Source organism: Opisthocomus hoazin, chromosome 1 (assembly GCF_030867145.1).
Source record: "Opisthocomus hoazin isolate bOpiHoa1 chromosome 1, bOpiHoa1.hap1, whole genome shotgun sequence".
NCBI classification, from domain to species: Eukaryota; Metazoa; Chordata; class Aves; order Opisthocomiformes; family Opisthocomidae; genus Opisthocomus; species Opisthocomus hoazin.
Genome location: NC_134414.1, coordinates 41195179 through 41216812, shown reverse-complemented (window position 1 = coordinate 41216812; position 21634 = coordinate 41195179).

Genomic DNA, 21634 nt, shown 5'->3' with positions numbered 1-21634 from the left:
CGAGGACAGCGGCTAAGCATCTTCTCCTCTGATGGAGAAGCAGCAGGAGAACTACAGAGAGAAAAAGGTGAGCCACAGGGAAGGAGAAAGTGCAGAGAACTGTGAGAAAAGTTGTGCAGAGAGAAAATTAAATCAAGGAGAAAAAGGTCTGAAGGAGTAAAATAGCAGCCAAAGCTGCAGACATGAGATTCAATTAAGCTCAAGAACAAAACTGTGTCAGTACGAAAATGACAGGATAGATTTGTACTGGAAGATGTCAGTCAGGCCACAGGATTTGCTTCACAAATAAAATGTGTTCTTACCTATATATGCAAAATACCTGTTGCTCTGTGCCAAAGTGTTTCGCTGGTAGCAGACCTTTTTTGTAACAATATAGTAATATTTTGAACAACCGATTTTGAATTGCCATCTCCTTTGGACATTTTTGTTTGACAATGAAGCCTCCCTGTGAATTGTGTTCCAGATAGATAGGTCTATCGGACACTTTACCAATCTACCTTAATGATTATGGGAGGACAGGAAGAATTTTAAATCCTTCGGCTGAAAACAATGAATTAGGTATTTAATACTGATATGCAGTTCTAGTATTTAATACTGATATGCAGTTCTAGTGTTCTTAGTGGAGAATCTAAACTTCCCTAATAATCAGTTCCAAATAACAACACTCGAATTGTTCAAAACTTAAACAAAAATCTACATAAAAATTCATTACACAAAATGTCAAACAAAATATTAATAGAAATACTTCCATTAGAGCTGACAGAGATGTCTGGAATGGTGAAATTCTCCCTGAAGAATGTGTCTTCCAATAAATACTTTTTGCAATAAAATATCATTGTATAGAACACATTTCGATGAAAACATTTGAAAAAGAAAATTTCTTTTTGTTACAAATTGAAATTTTAATTTATTTTTCCAATTAAGAAAAAGTTTTGACTTTACTGTTGTTCTCTCTCATAGCATTTCTTATTGTTCAGCATAATAACTATAGTAAAAAAGAATGACATTTACATTGGGGGCTGGAAGTTCATCCTTTCCTCTTCCTCTTGGCTTCTTAACCCGCAAGGTGTAGGGGGTCACAATATATGGCTATGGTTATGTCTCTGTTGCAAGCACAGTCACACCAGCACTTCAGCCTGTTGGTGAGTTTCAACTACATTTCACAAACATCTTGACTGGTCATACCATTTTACAAAAATAGGCTGCCATGAAAAGGAAAGACTGTCACTGAAGCATTCACAACTTTGCCTCTTGGGATTCTCTTAACTTCTCATGCAATTTCTGCAGTCTCTGCCAGAATCTCTGTTCAATGAGGGTTACAGGGAAATGAAAGGAATCTATACATCCTATGGGAAGTCCTGTCCTTCCTGTATACAGTGTTTTCATGTGGGCTAAAGCCATTATCCATCCTCTGCACTTTCCCCCACGGAAGTGAAATGCTTCTCATACCTCCTCAGCTACATTCTCATAAACTCTTTCTTTGTTCTTCTTTTAAGAAAGTAAAGCAGACATGCATACAGGTTCCTGATTCCCTCCACACACTGTGGTCAGAGATTCCCTGTCATTCCTGTCTCTTGTAGACCCTAAAGCCTGTTTCTCTTCTGTATATTAACTTTCCTGTATTTTTGGATATTTTGTTCTTCTCATTGTTCCTTTGATGAGATGAGATGCTCATCTCTTGACTATCTGCCTCTGAACTCTGTGGTTCACTAATCAGAGTTTTTTGTGTGCAGCTATAGCACAGTGAAGTCTCCAAACCCATTTAGCAACATGCAGAAGGATGACATTTCACACAGCTGCAACCCTGCACCGCTGGTTCCACTTCTTGACTCCTGCACACTCCTGACCTGATGTGTGGGTGGGTCATCTGTGATATACCTCTTACTGGAGAGGATGGGATGCCTGAAGAAGGAGTGCAGTTTGAAAAGCTTCGTATTCTAAAGGAACTTAATAAAACAAAAGACTGCAACACTTGACCATGGCCTTGTTTCTTCCATATAATGAGATTTGCCTTCCCCATCTGTTGTGCTGGAGTAACCCTCTTCCTAGTATGTAGCATTATGCAAGTCATCTTTTTCGATATGACGTGAAACATCAAAGCAAGAAAGAGTGGAGCAGAAAACTGGCTGATGTGAAGCAAAAGCTGATGGTTCACTGCCTTTTGTATCTACTGCAATCATAAAATACCTTGAGTTCATTAAAGAAAAAAATTGAGAAGCATTGCATATATATCAGGGACTGGAATTCTTTAGTTCTGTATATCAGGGAGCTCTCTCTTGTTTTCACCCTTCTTCTTTTCATATAAATGTTTTCTGAAACTGTTGACTTAAGAAAGAGTTGCAGAATTCACAAAAATAAAGAAATTGTTTTGATTTTGCTATGTTTTAACAAAATTTGAGAAAGCTGTAGAAACACAGTTTAAAAAAAAAAAGCAGAAGAAAAGAACGCAAAAAGACCCTATGAATATAGTGTAATGGGGAAGTTTAGAAATTACAGAACCCAGTAGAATTTCTCCTTTATTTATTAGGTGTCCGCAATACCTCCATGTTATTTAAAAAAAAAATCTAAACCCCACATGGATTGTTTCTTCTGATTAAGTGTTGGAAACACCAAATATATTGATATCTCTTTTAAGTATATGAAAACAAGAAAATAGGAATGATTAAAATCTAAATGACTGGTTAGTAATTATCCTCTGAACTTAGAGAAAAGTAAAATGGTTAAACAACACAAAATGAATAATATGTGTAAAATCCATCATTTTATTTGAATTAAATAGTAATAACAGGTACGGATGTTTTAGGATATTTTAATATGTACTTGTTTAAGGCTGAAAGCTATTTTTATCTTTAGACCATCTCACGGCTTTCAAAGAGCATTGATTTCAATCATTAATGGTATGTATTGAAAGTGGCACAGGCAAAATGTATGATAATCTGTTTTCAATTATTTGAATACTTCTGCCTCCCATTTCCACCACCATCCCCATCGTTATCCACTGACATTTTAATAAAACCAAGACAATGCATTTTACATGTGATCTGTGTACTTATCGCTCTTTTATTTTAATGTCTGTTGCGGTAGTCTTAGGACAAGCTGAGATTTGCAGAGGATGTTCTGAGGTATACCAAGCCACTGTAAACCCAACTGCAATTTGTACTTTGCAATAAGTCTTGGAAAGTTAAACAAAAAAATGAGAGTCAGATCTACAACAGCTGTATGGCACACACAGTTACACCAAATGGCACTTTAAAAGTATCGAGTATCCAGACTTTTATGTCTGGAAATGGACTTACCTTAAATGTTTAAATCCCCTTATTAAAATATCCTCAGATGTTTAACCCAAGCAACAGGAAGATCCTGACACCTATTGATACATACCATTTGCATCCTTTCACAGTTTTACATCACTTTCATGAGTACTCCAGAGACAAGAAGCTGCTGAAACTGTCTGCTAGAGCAGTCTGAAGGAAAAGCAAAATAAGTGACACTACATTCTCCTCTATTCTTGCCGACTTTTTTGTCAAGAAAAGGTCCTCTGTCTTGTTCAGCATGGTAGCTCACATTTAGTCTATTGCCTGTTGTGCTTAGGAGAGACTGACCTTCCTGACCCCTGGAGAAAGCACTTATACACCCAACTGCTGTGAAAACAAACCTATTAACTGTCTCCTCTTCAAATTTAAGAGTCAGTGAGTTTGAGGGAATATAAGCTAGTGTAATTCATTCTTTTCTTGAGACCCTTTCCTTTGTAAGTTTGTCTTTCCCTTAATGCCTGAGATAGATTAGGAAGATTTTGATTCTGTAAAATAACTTTACTCTCAATTACTATACTGTTAAGAGGACTGTTTATAAACCTGCTGGTGCTAGCAAAGCCATCCTTGACTTCAGAGAAAAAGATTGGAAGGCGACTTAGTTCTTTGCTTCATTGCCCTCTCAGAAGTCATAATAGCTATGTATACTGGTGTAAAATGTTTTCTAGTCAAAGTAACATTTCTACTGTCTTTTATGATGTGGTTTTACATAATTATTTATTTATTTCTTTTTCAGAATAGGAATGGCAATACAGTCCATAGCAGTGAAAAGAAACTGTTTTATGTTGTTGTTATGTGACTTTACGCAATAGTTGTAAATCAGCTTATAGAATATTCTTCTCCGCCTCACTTTGAGTGAAGAACTTTGATATAAATAATAGTAAATTCATCTTTTGATTGATTCCTGTCTTCATTATATTTTTAACTTAAGGTGAGCTAAGCAACTGTGTTCCATGTCAAAACAGGATAAAGCAAATTGTACGTTGATAGCTGACTCTAAGGGTGAAGACACCCAGCATTTCTCAAGTTTACTTATGGGCTGCTGAACAGAGATTATACATCTCAGTGAAGGTATACCTAAAAACCAAAAGCATATAATGTCTTCTAGCTTTCTAATAGTACAGAGAATTACTTTTCCAATTACTAAATTCCTAACATCAGACTGGGATCCTGAAATCAAATAAATATGCATGTATTAGTACTGGAATGTCTCAGAAGTGTTTTCTATGAAAACAGAAGCAAACCTTTTACTGCAGGCAAAAAGAGGTGCTGTAACAGCACTAAAATGTGTTGTGAAGAGGCAAGAGGAAACTCAGTATCTGTGTTCTGTAGTATAAAATCTTCTTGTGCAGTGGCAGTTCATTGAGGAAGATGAGAACCACTTCAGCAAAAGTGGCAAAGAACCAGTACACATGTACATGACTGCCACTTCCCTCACCTCATGGAAGTTGCACAATCTTTCCAAAACAAAATAATTGTAACAGGCTACCTGCCAGGCTGCAGTTTCCTGTCTGAACTGAAGGTGGGTGAATCCTGCTGTCTTGCTGTGCATGCAAAACTAATTTGTACAGTTGCTTTGATTTAATGGTGTTCTGGATTTACAACAGGAAAAGATGTTACTCATACTGTGTATTAATACGGGTGAAAAGATTGCTCTATTATGGTAATCTTTCATCTACAAGGAATTCTAAATAACCTATCAACACAGCACAACATAAGCACTAATGCACTTTTGAAAAGGCTTTCTTAAAAGAATATGTGGATAAAGAAAGATCGTAATGTAGATGACAAACAAAAGTTAATGCTGCTTATTTTTCCAGCACCCACTCCTGACCACCACAAGGCAGTATTCACACATTACATCGAAATGCAGTAGCATATATGGCTGCACAGCTCTAAGGAAATTTTAATGAGTATGGCCCATGAGGTAAATCAACAGCATTCTTTGGAAGCCTACAGATTCAACATTTGATTTATTCCGTTTCTGTTATTTTGTATACACTCTTTGCAAATCTCCTTTCTGTTTTATATAAACATGCATATGTATAGCACTTGAAATATTTCATTGGTGTTTTCCTTACAGTTACTGTAGCTGAACTCTTAGAAACACTCATATAAAAATAAAAAAATAGTCTATGTTAGGGGAAAAAAATCTTATACTAAGAATTTTGGGTTATTTTCTTCTAGTGTTTTAAAGGTGTCATAAGTAGCAACTGAGCAAAAGGAAAAAACAAGCCTGAAAACAAGAAATACATTGACAGAGTTTTCTAAAGTAATAAGTCACAGCAGGGTGTGGGGCTACATTGCTGCATAATAGTTGTTAATCTGAATAAATAATATCTTTTTAATCATCAAATGGCATTTAATTAACCTGCAATAACTGGCTTATTACTTCTCAGTTAAATAATTATTTGAAACACTTAATTTAAATGTGAACAAATACATTTTCTGCTACCTCCTATAAGGTATCTCACTATTTGTGACATATTGTAGGTTGAAGTTTGGCATTTGCTCTCCCTCTTCCTCAATGAACACCAAGGGCAGGTTTGAAAAGCTTCATGCTGCTTGTTAATTAAAGTAAACCAGAAGAGCAAAAGACAGGGAATTCAGAAAACAAAATAACTCAATTACCATACACTCCAACAGTGCAATATTATTTATTTACATTTAATCCCACACTCTAATAAATACTCAGGGGCAGATCCTCAGGTTGAGCAAACCAAGAACATTGGCTTCAGTTAATTTATTTACTAAGTCATTATGAGTTTTGGGTTGGATTTTTTTTGTTTTGGTTTGTTTTTTTCTTTTATGTTGGCTAAATATGGGCAATCTGCTGAGTTTTGGGTAAGAACTGAAAGCAAAACACAATCCCTGTTCCAGGCAGCTTACAGTAAGGAGTACAAGAAAGTGGGCATAATATTTTGTTCCTGTAGTGTTATGATTACCCTGCTACAAAAAGAGTATTTTTTACTAATAATTTGAATAAAAGCAATGACCTGTAAGTGGGAGTAATGGGTAGAGGAAAATATGCCACTAAGGAGAGAGAAATGGAAATGTAGAGCCCTAAACTTTAAAACACACTCCATGCCAAGAAATATTTTAAGAAGATCTTCTTTTAATGAAGTGTGATAAGCCTTTGAAGGGTTAGTCAAAAAGACTTTTACCTATGAAGAAGAATCTTCTTAGGCATCCCCAGTGGAGGAGGACACCTTCAATGATGGCTAAAAGCCTCTTATTATGAAATATTTCCTTTGTGGAACCTGCTCCTCTCCTTTGATTAAAGAAGATACCTGAGGAGACTAGCTTTACTATTGTAAATTCCTGTCTTGGCAAATACCTCTCTTTAGCTTCCCTCAAACAGCCAAAGGACATCCTACACAGAAGTCCTGGAGTGGTCCAAAATAGCATTAAACTGCATTCCAAGACAATGCACAGCTTTCTTCCCTAAACTGCTTAAAGCCCAGCCAAACTAAATAAATAAAAAATTTCAAACACTGACCAAAAACTCAGTTCTGATTGTGTACTGAAAAGATAATAAGAATACTGTGTAATTTATACCATTGATTTCACTGGTACAAATGTATTAAGCAACTGTGATAATGATCCTGCAAAGTGTAATCTGTTTCTTGTATTCATAGGACATGAAACCATCACAGGAATTTACATTCTGTATAAGGTAAAGTTAATAGTTGTACCCAAATTGCAAAGATTTATATTTATATTGTATCCTTGTATTATCATAGAATCATAGAATCATAGAATGGTTTGAGTCGGAAGGGACCTTATGGATCATCTACATCCATCTATCCTGCCATGATCAGGGACACCTTCTACTAGACCAGGTTGCTCAAAGCCCCATCCAGCCTGGCCTTGAACACTTCCAGGGAGGGAGCATTCAAAACTTCTCTGGGCAACCTGTGCCAGTGCCTCACCACCCTCACAGTGAAGAATTTCTTTCCCATATTTAATATAAATCTATCCTCTTTCAGCTTGAAGCCATTATGCCTTGTCCTATCACTAACTGCCCTTGAAAAAAGTGCCTGTCCAGTTTCCTTGTAGGCCCACTTCAGGTACTGGAAGGCTGATATAATGTCTCTCCGCAGCCTTCTCTTCTCCAGGCTGGACAGACCCAACTCCCTCAGCCTTTTTTCACAGCAGAGATGTTCCATCCCTCTGATAATTTTTGTGGCCCTTCTCTGGACCCGTTCCAATAGGTGCATGTCTTTCCTGTGCTGAGGTGTCTAAAGCTGGACACAGGACTACAGGTGGGGTCTCACCAGAGCAGAGTAGAGGGGCAGAATCACATCCCTTGACCTGCTGGCCAACTTCTTCATCAATGACCTGGATGAAGAGTTAGAATGTACCCGCAGCAAGTTTGCTGATGACACCAAACTGGGAGGAGTGGTATACACACCAGAAGGCTGTGCTGCCATTCAGCGTGACCTGGACAGGCTGGAGAGCTGGGCAGAGAGGAACCTGATGAGATTCAACAAAGGCAAGTGCAGGGTCCTGCATCTGGGGAGGAACAACCACGTGCATCAGTACAGGCTTGGGGCGGGCCTGCTGGAGAGAAGCTCTGTGGAAAGGGACCTGGGTGTCCTGGTGGACGACAGGTTAACCATGAGCCAGCAGTGTGCCCTGGCTGCCAAGAAAGCTAATGGGATCCTGGGTACATTGAGAGGAGTTTGGCCAGCAGGTCAAGGGAGGTTCTCCTTCACCTCTACACTGCCCTAGTGAGGCCACATCTGGAGTACTCTGTCCACTTCTGGGCTCCCCACTTCAAGAAAGATGAGGAGCTACTGGAGAGAGTCCAGCAGAAGGATACGAGGATGGTGAGGGGACTGGAGCATCTGTCCTATGAGGAGAGGGTGAGGGAGCTGGGCTTGTTCAGCCTGAAGAAGAGAAGGCTGCGAGGGGTCCTAATATATGCTTATAAGTATCTGAAGGGTGGGTGTCAGGAGGATGGGGCCAAACTCTTTTCAGTGGTGCCCGGCGACAGCACAAGGGGCAATGGACACAAACTGTAGCATAGGAAGTTCCAGCTGAACATGAGGAAGATCTTCTTCCGTCTGAGGGTGACGGAGCACTGGAACAGGCTGCCCAGGGAGGTTGTGGAGTCTCCTTCTCTGGACATATTCAAGACCCACCTGGACAAGGTCCTCTGCAACCTGCTCTAGTTGACCCTGCTTCATCAGTAAGGTAGGACTAGATGACCCACAGAGGTCCCTTCAAATCCCTACCATTCTGTGATTCTGTGATTCTGTGACCTTCTGTGTTGCGAATGCATATTGCCAGGTAATGCTGATTCTCTAGTCAATCAGCATCCATAAGTCCTTGTCCTCAGGTCTGCTCTCAATCCATTCTCTGCCCAGCCTGTATTTGTGCTTGGGATTTCCCCAACCGATGTGCAGGATCTTGCACTTTGCCTTGTTGAACTTCACGAGGTCCCCACAGGCCCACCTCTCAATCCTGTCAGGGTCCCTCTGGATGGCATCCTTTCCCTCTAGCACGTCGACTGCACCACATAGCTTGGTGTCATCAGCAAGCTTGCTGAGGGTTCGCTAATTCCCTCTGTTTGTGTCACTGTCAAAGATGTTAAACAGTGTCAGTTCCCATACTGACCCCTGAGAAATGTCTCTCTTCAGTGGTCTCCACTTGGACTTCAAGCAGTTGACAGCAACTCTTTGAGTGCGACCATCGAGCCAATTCTTTACCCACTGAGTGGTCCATCCATCAAACTCATATCTCTCCAATTTAGAGACAAGGATGTCGTGCCAGACAGTGTCAAATTTTCAAGCCTTTGTTTTCACATTTCTTGTAATTTTGTCACTTTGTTGTTTTTTTTTTTAAATTCTTCTGGCCTGACAAATTCGCTTCGTACACCTTCCATCCAAGATATTCCCCAAAATTTCTTCCCTGTCAGCATACCATGTTTGCCATTATAACATCCACTTACCTTCCAGAAAATCTCCAAGTTCTGAATTGAAATGGCTACTTGTTCTTTACACAGGGAGGCCAAAATAGTTTAGAAACATAGATATGTTCTTAATGGCCATAGATGAAATGAAAATGATTCAGCAGTTTACTGTATGGTTATTTATTGAAACAGGGATGAAATCAGACACTCATTTAAAAAAGCTAGTGAAAACTCTGTCCTTCGCCCTCCTCCCCCAGTTTCTTTTTCTTCCTTCCAGATTCTCTCCCTCCCAGCAGGTGGTGCAGTACTGCAGTATTCAGATTCACTTCAAGACACCACCCCATTTTCTTTGAAATAGAAGGAAATAGAGGGGTAAAGGACGAGAGAGGTGTCCCTGAGTGTCAGAAGGTGCATCTTTAGGCCTTCTATTCACGTACATTCTTTCCATTTTTATTTCTGCTGCATTACTGCTGCAGCATATATCTTTTAAAATCTTCTCTTTCTTGTTTCTTTCCATTGCAAGCTTTTCCAGCGTCTCTTGCTTTCAGGAACCAGCTGCAACCACTGAATACTAAACTCTCAATCAGAACTACTCAGTTCTCTAAGGTGACAGGGTTAGAGGAGATACAGAACCTCACCAGAAGAATCCTGTCTTTTAATTTGCATCAAGGGATACTTTGAAACAAGTTCAGGTATTTTACTACCAGCATATCTCTGCACTAATGTAGCATTTCACAGAGTTTCCGCAATAACTATCGTTGGGTCTTCTCATAAGAGCCCTATAATAGTCATAAATATTCCTCAGGAGAGCCAGATAGACTCTGAAAGGCATATAATAGCTATCATAAATGAATAATAAAATGTAGAAAGGACAAGCCACCATGAAAATGGCAAATGAATATGATGACGTGTGTGTTGTACATGAGTTAATTGTCTGAGTTTAATATTTACAGAAAATCCCAGCTGTTTTCTGCTGTGTCAGCAATATTTATGGAAGAGGAGACATCCTCTGGAAGGTTAAGACTCTTTACAGAGAGAGTGAAGTAATTATGGAGTGGAAAACTTGCACCACTGTTCTGTGTGTGGTCTTTATGCATCTTCTTCAATTGTTTGCCACAATGGCAAATTCTGGAAGTTGCCGTCCAAGCATCACCTTCATCCTGCCAAATGGTGCAGATAATTTTTACTTCAGCATAAAAACTAAATCAGGGATTTCAAAAATAAGTTAACACATGTAGGTAGTGTAAGACTGCACTTCAAATCCTCTTCTGAGCCTTTTCAAGCCTCACTTTGCAAGGATTGAGTAAGAATACTGTCCTTGTCAGATGCCATGTTCTCTTAAGAAGAGTCAAAATGTGATTACCATGATTTAGAAGTATTCCTTTACTTCCTGCATAACTTCATCTGTTTCAGTCCAACAATATATGGTGTAACATACCACTCAACTCAGGAAATGGTACTACTCTGTAAGTAGTCCCATTAAAATCAAACCCATTGAATTTGTGATGAAGTCTTTGGTTTTAATTATTCTGTCATGATCAGGTTTTAAAATTCTTCTTAAGGGAATATTCTAGCTTCATAACTTTGAAAAGACAGACAAAACATGAATGAACATATGGCTATATACAGAAAATATACATGGAAAAGTAGAAAGAAAAGATCATTCTTGTTTTCTGACATCAGTGTACAGATCTGAATAAAACTCTCGAAATCTGAGACCAGAAAAAAGTTCATCTATTTCTCTATGTATTGACCAATGTAGGAACTTCTGTTTTAAAACAGCCACATATGTCAGCATAAAAGCATTGACAGTAAAGCACATTGCAAAGTGGAAATACACTATGACTACATCACTAGTGAGTAAGAGGGAGCTTGGATAAGCGACTCAATATTCTCTAGAATACTTTACATACTCAATGAAGTCTTTTTCTACTTTTGCACAAAATAAAAATTTCGTAAGGCAAGTCAATCAGCTCATAAAAGACAAAGAGATATTCCCTTTTTTGCCACTTCCAGAATCCTCTTAACATGTATGAGTAAATTGAGAAGGAATTATAAACATTTTAAGTATAGGAAAGCTATAGAGAGCAAGCATCATGATTTATTGAAGGCTGTTCCTGATATGTTTCACTTTTAGATTAGTTTATGAGCATGATTGCTTTTAAATAGACAAAGTCACAAAAAGACTGAGTGATACAGCCTAGCTCAAAATTTCCAGTATGATTGTTTCTGAAAGAGAAGGTCCTGAAATCAGAAAACATGTTCTTTTGATTGTGGGGTGGGTTTTTTTCCTATTTTCCCTATTCCTGAATATCACTTTCGCTTGAGTATTTTATGTCTTAAAAAATAAGGGTAATGGAAGTCAAATCTGTGTTTAGTTATGTGTGTAATTTACTAATATTTAGATATGTTTAGCCTCATGCTGTGTCTCTGGCTTGCTTTATGAAATCAAATGCACAGTTCCACAGAGGTGATTTGAGTTGGATGTGAATTATTTTTTAATGGTACATTAAGCCATTGCACTACACTGATTGCAAGTTACATGAACCTGTTTTATACACTGAAGATTACAGTGGATTGCCATTTTGTCTTCTGATGCATAGATTTTGTTTTTTCTCTTCAAAATTCAATTTTGCTTTGTTTGACTGACATAGAAGTTAGCAGAGAAAAAAAATAGCAGACAGAAATGCCTCGCAGGAACCTGTGAGCTGATGAATGCCCTCAGTTCTTATTAAACAGAATAACTTAACAGCTGACAGTATTGGACTTTCAGACAGACAGGAATGAGTCTCCACGGCAATACGTAACATAGAACTACCGCAAAAATGAGTCTGAATTTACAGTGACTTGCCTTTTCATACAGTAAAGTAACTGCCCAACTCCTGATGTCACCATCTCCTCTCTAACACTAACACATCAGCACTACACAGGCTGCAAATCTCTTGTCCTTCTTCTAATTAGGCACACTGGAGGAAAAACCACTTAGATGTCACAATTTAAACTGTAAAAATAGAAGTCTTACGGTAGGTGGTTCTGAGGATATTTGATTTTCAAGACTAATAAAAATATAGGAGAAAACCATGAAGCCGCTTCCTGCCAGCTCTTCTGACCTCCTTGTTTATAACCATGTGAAACCTCCAGTTGTAGAGTGAAGATTGGCAGAGAGAATTTGGTGCCGTTTTCTTGCTCTGCATTTTTGTATGCTGGTGAAATCAAGGGCTGCGTAATTAGACCACTTTAACACAGGTATCAAATCTGTAACTTCCACATTCTGTCTCTAAATTATGTACCCTGATTCAATGGGAAAAAAAACTATGGAGGGAAAAGACAATTATTAGTGTGCTTGACAAACATTAGACAGTAAGATTTGAAGATTTCCATCAATATTTACCTTATGGCATTGTATCAGAAAGTTTTACTCAAGTATCTAGGAACATTTTTAAGAGTCAAAAACCTAGGATTAGGCAACTATATTCTTATATAGCTTTAAGGCTTACTGCACGTCACAGAGCTTCTGTTGAGGTAATTCAGAATCCAGGCAAGAAGATCATAAAACAAAAAACATACTTGTTACTCTAGCAGTCAGTCTTTCTCTGGTATCATAACTGTTATCCATCTGCAGACATGCTCTTCTATTTTGGGCATTATGTCAAAATAACAGAAAACTATGCAATTACTTATATTCAGAAAGCTCAGTAAGTGAAATTTGTTCTTTCTATGAACTTTTCAGAAATGTCTGTGTTATCTGCAGAGGACAGTTTCTAAAGAAACAGATGTCCGGAGATCACAGAGGCACGATCCATACGTCTGTACCAGATTATGATGTAGAGCACGAACATACTCTTCCTCCTTAGTAAATTCCTATGTATGCCACTTCCATTTGAGAAGGAGAAAGTATGTCACAGCTTTACTAAATATGTACAATATACTTGTAAATTTTATCTTAGCGCAAAGTAAGGGTATTTACACAATTCTTTTCATGAGTATGAAGGAATTTGTGTGTGTTTGCATGCATGTTGTCCTCTCTTTTTTTGTCTTGATGTCCACATCTAAAAAATTCTATATGGGCATTATTTCAACAGATATATCTTGGAGGGATGAGCTTACAGGAAAGTGACTTCATTTGCAAGCCACATGTTATGCTACTCTATGCACTAAATGACCACGCTAATTGTGAAATTTTGGGTTTCTTTTATTTCATTTCTGGACCTAAATATTTGATTTAAGAAAGCTGCAACTTACCCAAATATAGCAGTGAGTAAAAAGGACTTCACCGTCTCACATTTTGACATTGATGTCACCTATATAGTGTTTAGTTATTGTTTGCTCCTTAATTGTCTATTGTAAAAAGTTTTAAAATCCATGGTAAAATATTCTTCCATTCTCCAAATGCAAAGAAACAGTCCTTGATAGAGAAGAATGTTGGAATCTACATTGCTGTGTTTCAAAAAACATTCCCTTTTTCATGGTCTTAGATCTGTTATGAAAAAAGTAAATTCTGAAATAAGTATAGGATGCTCTACATAAAAGAAAAAAACAGGTTTTTGTTCTGTGCAATGATGTGGGAACATTGCATATATTCACTGCAGATCCAAAAGGCAATGGCTCTCGTTTTTTCTGGAAAAGCAATGCCAGTTCAATACATTAAAGGGACAGGGTCTCTGAGAAAGGGGTGTTACAGTGAGAAAGTTCATACACGTTGTGACTATTCAGTATTAGATAACGTTTTATTTATTTGATAGGCAGGAAAAACTGAAGTAACACAAATTATATATGCAAATCCAGGACCTCACAAACTGCTTCCAAGTAGTAAGGGACCATCAATGACCAAAGTTTTCTTGTGATACGGTTTTCCTTGGTTCTTATTCATCCAGGTGATTTAACTTGTTAGAGGGTTTCACAGTTGTGCCTTAGCCTGAAGAGTAGCTGCGCTTGTCCCTTATTCCAAAACAGGTGTATTTTTTGTGCAATTGTAGTGAACACAGTCCTTTTCTTTTTTCCAAGTGGTATTTTGCAAGAGACTCTACAAGCATATGCATCATTCAGATGCTAGATATGCAGATATTTGTCTGACCAGGGAAGGGAAATGTATTACCAAAGACTAATTTTTGTCTATAAAGGCTAATTTCCCTAGAGTCACTTGCAGTCAGTAGAGAAGATAGTGTGATAGTAACCTCCAGAGAACTGTTCAGAGTAGGAGACTAATTAATCTCAGAGGGGGACATTAACCACACTAGAATACAGTCAGGCTTGGTGAATGGCTCCCACTCTGGTCATTCACCCAGATTATGCCAATTGCACAGAGATAACCTCTCCTTTTCCTGATTTATTATCCCAACAAAGCCTGTCATCTGCCAAAATTACTAATAAATAAACTTACATCATTATCACAGATGCAGGAATGGACTGAGATTTGGTCCTAAGGGGATCTCCCTACTAACCCACTGATACCTATGCACCGGCTGCTCGTACTGGCTACTTGATCGATTTATACTATGCAATTACCTTTGGTCTCAGGATCAATTTTTGTGGGGGGGTTCACATGCATGATATTCAAGGTTAGCGTAAGACAATCTAACTACATCCACACTAAGCAGAGGTTGACACTGACATTTATTTTTGTCCCACACAGAGATCCTTTGAACGAAAGACACAATGAATATTTTTGTGATTTTATTTGTTGTTTTTTTTTCTGTTGAAAATATAACTAATGATGTGAAGTCCTTATTGCAGGCTGTCAGAGCCATAGTCTTATAGCTTGAAATACTTTGCATGCTCTGGCATGATGGTATGCTCAGGAACTTGTGGATCAAAAGCTCATTCAAAAAGTATTGGAGAACTGTGTAGAGCACACAATAACAAAACCAATGTTGTCTTATCCTTTCAGCATCTTGGAAGCTATCTGTCAAAGAAGCTATTCCAAGAATCACTTTCAGGTTTTGTTTCAGAGGGAGATATTTTGTTGTCTTCAAAAAGAATTTTAATAATATCTGTGGGGTACCATCAGGAGACCAGATATCACAGAATGACAGAATGTTAGGGGTTGGAAGGGGCCTCTGTGGGTCATCTAGTCCAACCTTCCTGACGAAGCACGGTCAACTAGAGCAGGTTGCAGAGGACCTTGTCCAGGTGGGTCTTGAATATGTTCAGAGAAGAAGACTCCACAACCTCCCTGGGCAGCCTGTTCCAGTGCTCCGTCACCCTCAGACGGAAGAAGATCTTCCTCATGTTCAGCTGGAACTTCCTATGCTACAGTTTGTACCCATTGCCCCTTGTCTTGTCTCTGGACACCACTGAAAAGAGCTTGGCCCCATCCTCTTGACACCCACCCTTCAGATATTTATAGGCATTTATTAGGTCCCCTCGCAGCCTTCTCTTCTTCAGACTGAACAAGCCCAGCTCACTCAGCCTCTCCTCATAGGACAGATGCTCCAGTCCCCTCATCATCCTCATAGGCCTCTGCTGGACTCTCTTCAGTAGCTCCTCATCTTTCTTGAAGTGGGGAGCCCAGAACTGGACACAGTACTCCAGATGAGGCCTCACTAGGGCAGTGTAGAGGTGAAGGAGAACCTCCCTTGACCTGCTGGCCACACTCCTCATAATGCACCCCATGAGACGTTTGGCCTTCTTGGCAACAAGGGCACACTCATGGTTTATGGTTCACCTGTCGTCCACCAGGACACCAAGGTCCCTCTCCACATAGCCGCTCTCCAGCAGGTCTGCCCCAAGCCTGTACTGGTGCATGAGGTTGTTCTACCCCAGGTGCAGGACCCTGCACTTGCCCTTGTTGATCTTCATCAGGTTCCTCTCTGCTCAACTCTCCAGCCTGTCCAGGTCTCGCTGAATGGCAGCACAGCCTTCTGGTGTATCCACCACTCATCCCAGTTTTGTGTCACCTGCAAACTTGCTGAGGGTACACTCCAACTCTTCATCCAGGTTATTGATGAAGAAGTTGAACAAGACTGGGCTGAGTACTGACCCCTGGGGAACACCACTAGTTACAGGCCCCCAACTAGAGTCAGTGTTGCTGATGACAACCCTCTGAGTTCAGCCATTCAGCCAGTTCTCAATCCACCCCATCAGATATGGCAGTGATGGGGGGAACTGAATTATTTGACAGTACATGTATAACCACTAAGAATCACATTTAAGTTTATTTGGAAAGACAGTTTTCAAATTATATGCTGTGGACATCTTAATTGCAGATCATGGTAAATCTTCAATCAAAATACTGTGTTGCACTATGAAAAATCAATTTAAAGAATTAGGCTTTGTAACATAATAAGTGATCTCTTTGGTGGGGATTCTTGAGGAGCTGGCTAGTGTGTGATTCTGATTGTTGTCTGATCTCAGCTGTTTTGTATCAGCAAAAGATATTAAAAATAAAGACTGTCTCATGCAAAATTTGTTTAACATAAAAGTATTTTTCAAGGGTCTTTTTTATCAAAATAAACAGGAACAAAAGCAGACCTTACAATCCTGAATGGAAAGGAACTTTCCCTGTAACTATTTTTCCCTTTAATGATGACCCTTATTAAAACAAGTTTGACTCTCATTGCTTTAAAGGAAGGTCTTGTTTTCTCTATAAATCTAAGCAACTTTAACTTACACACATACCATCTCCTTTCTCGTTTGCTCTACATCCCTCTGGCAAACACAACTATCATTTATGTGGAAAAATATCTTGAAACAGAAGCCTAGCAAACATTCAGGCAAGACACATGCACTCTGCAGGAGACAATTCTTCTGTGAGAAGATATACAGATAATAGATCTTTTCTCTTTGCTATAACCAGAGTTGAATGAAAACTATAATATTGTTATTTAAATCGGCTCTACATATTTCATTTTGTTGGTGCAAAGAACAACTGTATACACCAAGAACCAGAGAGTTTTTTAGCCTCATTCTGGATACAGGGCTATGTGTGAAGATAATCTAAAAATATATAATCTCAAAGAAAAATCTGATAGATGCATCAGGATCATGCTGAGAGCAAAAAATGTAGTTTAGAGGAAAAGTTGTATTTGTACACTGAAATTTAAGACAACTAAACCAGAGGAAACTTTGCTTCTGTAAGCATCCAAAGTGACAGTTATCACTCCAGCTGCTTCTAGTTGAAGCACAGATGAAGGCAGAAACATTATACACAAAGCCTTACGTCAAATCATATCATCTTAGCTGTGTTACATGTGTGGAGGTGTGTTACTACAGTAATTCTCACTTCTTTAACAAGAAAGAAAGCTATTGAAATCTATGCACTTACAGTTTTTATAGACAGCAACAATTGTCTCTTACATATTCCAGTTACATCAGGAGCATGGATTTCACAAAGGCACCAAGGATTTCATTACCAAGGTATAAAGGCATGTAACAAGAGCCCAATGTCTCTCATTAATCCAAAGAAAAATATGAGATGCATTTCAGCACGGGTAAAACAAATAATAAACACCTACAGGACATGATGCTTTTCAGCACGGGTAAGACAAATAATAAACACCAACGGGACATAATTTCTGTAAATTTAATGGGGTCAAGTCTTCTGCTTTTTGTTTCTGAAAAAAGCTTAAAGAAATTCACAGACTGAAAAAATGCAAAGCCCTGCCACAGTGTCCTGGGTTCGGCCAGGCCAGGGTTAATTTTCACCAGAATCCAGGAAGGGACACAGCCAGGCGGGCTGACCCAACCTGCCCAAACAGAGCAGGGTGTTTCATACCATGTGCCGTCATGCTGCGTTCTGGTTGGGGGGAGCTGGGCGGCGGGAAATCTCTCGCGGCTCTGGAGTGCGCAACGGCGGTGGTCAGTGAGAGTTGCTCTGCGTGTTCTGCTACTTTGTGTTGTGTGTTCTCCTTATCTGTATCGTTGTTTTTACTGTTCCCTTTGTTTGCTGTTCTGTTAAACTGTCCTTATCCCCACACATCAGTTTCTGCCTGTTTCTTTCCATTCTCCTCCACACCCCAGCAGGGGGAGGGGCAGCCACGTGGCGCTTTTGTTGCTGGCCACAGCCAAACTATAACACACAGTAATTGCTTATTAAGTTCAAGGTATTTTTCAACTTGCAAGAGACAGTATATGAGTCTTTCTGCACTGTATTCCACTCCTACTTTTTTAAAATGGATAAAAGTACCAAACTTACATAACCATTTTAGAAATCAACAGAAAAATAAAAGAATTTTAAAACTCTGTCCTCCGAGGCAAGTTTAGAGTGTAAAAAGTGTATAACAAAAGACTTTGTTCCTGAAAGAACCTGTCACCTAAGAGAGAAAGGCATTGATTGCGTGGAACTTGGAGAGTAACATGGTCTCAGATTTCCATAGCTCTCTGGCAAAACACAGGTGATTTTTAACTGATATTTCTCTTTTCGGCGAAGCTACTGAAGGTGAAGGGTTCTGAAGCAGAGGCTCGCGCCGAGGGACCCTTTCTCCGGTGGCAAAACCGCAGCGGCGAGGCGGCAAAAAGCGCCGAGAGAGAGAGAGGAGACCCCCGCCACCCCCCCGAGCGGGAAAGCGAGAGGTGCCAACGAGCGGCAGCTCTGACTCAGCGGGGGCGGAGTCGAGTGTGACAGCGGCCAAACCCCCTCACGGGTAAGAGCAGCCCCCAGGGAGCGCGGGCGAACAGAGCCGGCAAACAGCGGCTGCGCAGCAGCCCGGGAGCGGCGCGGCAGTTTGCGCGGGCAGGGTGAGCGGGGAAGGCGACCGGCAGGGTGCAGCCGCCCCTTCTGGCAACTCAAGTAGTGGGCATCGCTCTTCCAGGAGATATTCTAGCCATGGTTACCACCCGTGGTAAAGCTGTTGCTCGAAGGAGTGTGGGGACCCAGACGGAAGCCTCATGCAAGAATGCCGGTGTCCAGGTCTCTGGCTGCAGGGAGTGCCTGAGCCTGGCGCTCGTACCGGCGGACAGCAGAGACAAGGGCTGTGTTCGGTGCGAGCAGGTGAATGACCTGCTCAGCCTGGTGGCAGAGCTGAAGGAGGAAGTGGAGAGGCTGAGGAGCATCCGGGAGTGTGAGAGGGAGATCGACTGGTGGAGCCGCACCCTGCCCTCCCTGAGGCCGAGGCAGCAGGAGGCGGCTCCACAGAAAGCAGAGAACCCCCTACCCTCTTGCCACCGAGCAGAAAGAGGGGGCCTAAGAGATGGGGGGGAATGGAAACGGGTCCCTGCTCGGGGTGGCAAGTGAATCTCCCCCCAGCCTCCCTCACCTGCCCAGTCGCCCTTAAGCAACAGATACGGGGCTCTGGAATGTGAGGGACCGGCCACAGAGGATGTGGGTGAAGGTGAGGCTCCATCCAGGGGGTTGCCTAGAACGAGTCAGACAGGCCCATGCATTACGACGGCCTCAACTAAGAAAAAAAGGAGGGTCATTGTCATAGGTGATTCCCTTCTGAGGGGAACAGAGGGCCCGATCTGCCAACCAGACCCATCCCACAGGGAAGTCTGCTGCCTCCCTGGGGCCCGGGTTAGGGATGTTACTAAGGAACTCCCTGGTCTGGTGCGGCCTACTGATTACTACCCCCTCTTGGTAATGCAGTTTGGCGGGGACGAGATCGCAGAAAGAAGTCCCAAGGCCATCAAAAGGGACTTCAGGGCACTGGGGCGACTGGTTGAGGGATCAGGGGCGCAGGTGGTGTTTTCCTCCATCCCATCAGTGGCAGGGAACAGCAGGAGGAGGAAAACTCACCTGGTTAACAGGTGGCTCAGAGACTGGTGCCATTGGTCAAATTTTGGCTTCTTTGATCATGGGGAGGTGTACACAGCACCGGGCCTGCTGGCGACAGGTGGAAATCAGCTATCTCAAAGGGGAAAAAGGATTCTTGGCCACGAGCTGGCGGGGCTCATTGAGAGGGCTTTAAACTAGGTTCGAAGGGGGAAGGGGATATTGCCCAGCTCACTAGGGATGAGCATAGGCTTGGCGTGCCAAGGCCAGGGGTAAGATTGACAGCCCAGCTCAAGTGTGTTTACACCAATGCATGTAGCATGGGCAATAAACAGGAGGAGCTGGAAGCCATTATACAGCAGGACAGCTACGACTTGGTCGCCATCACAGAAACGTGGTGGGACAACTCGCATGACTGGCATGCTGTCATAGATGGCTACAGACTCTTTAGGAAAGACAGGCCAACAAGAAGAGGTGGGGGAGTTGCTCTATATGTGAGGGAGCAACTAGAATGCATTGAGCTTGGCCTGGGGGCAAATGAGGAACGAGTTGAAAGCTTGTGGGTTAGAATTAAGGGACAGGCTCATAAGGGTGACATTACGGTGGGTGTGTACTACAGGCCACCTGACCAGGAGGAGGAGGTTGATGAGGCCTTCTACAGGCAGCTGCAAGCAGCCTCACAGTCACAGGCCCTGGTTCTCATGGGGGACTTCAACCACCCTGACATCAGCTGGGAAGACCATACAGCTAGGCAGGCGCAATCCAGGAGGTTCCTACAGAGCATCGACGATAACTTTCTGATGCAAGTGGTGGAGGAACCAACAAGGAAAGGCGCGCTGCTGGACCTTGTCTTAGCAAACAAGGAGGGACTGGTGGAGGATGTGAAGGTCGGAGGTAGACTCAGCTGCAATGACCATGAAATTGTTGAGTTCAGGATCCTGCGTGGAGGAAGCAGGGCGATAAACAGGATCAAAACCTTGGACCTCAGGAGGGCTGACTTTGCCCTCTTCAAGGAGCTACTGGGAGGAATCCCGTGGGCCAGGGCTCTCAAAGGCAGGGGGGTCCATGAGTGCTGGTCGCTCTTTAAACAACACTTCTTCCATGCACAGGAGCAAGGCATCCCCCTGAGAAAGAAATCTAGCAAAGGAGGCAGGAGACCTGCATGGTTAAACAAGGAGCTTCTAGCGGAGATCAGGCAGAAGAGAAAGGTCCATGGAATGTGGAAAGAGGGGCAGGCCACTTGGGAAGAGTACAGAAACGTGGTCAGAGCGTGCAGGGATGCGACGAGGAAGGCCAAGGCCCACCTGGAATTGAAGCTGGCAAGGGATGTCAAAAACAACAAGAAGGGCTTCTTCAAGTACATCAGCAGCAAAAGGAAGGCTAGGGACAATGTGGGGCCACTGCTGAATGAGGCGGGTGTCCTGGTGACGGAGGATGCGGAGAAGGCAGAGCTACTGAATGCCTTCTTTGCTTCAGTCTTCAGTGCTAAGACTGGCCCTCAGGAATCCCAGGCCCCGGAGGTAAGAGAGGAAGCCTACAGAGAGGACGACTTTCCCTTGGTCGAGGAGGACTGTGTGAGGGATCGCTTAAGCGATCTGGACGTCCACAAATCCATGAGCCCCGATGGAATGCACCCACGAGTGCTGAGAGAGCTGGCGGATGTCATTGCTGAGCCACTCTCCATGATCTTTGAGAGGTCCTGGAGGACAGGAGAGGTGCCCGAGGACTGGAGAAAGGCCAATGTCACTCCAATCTTCA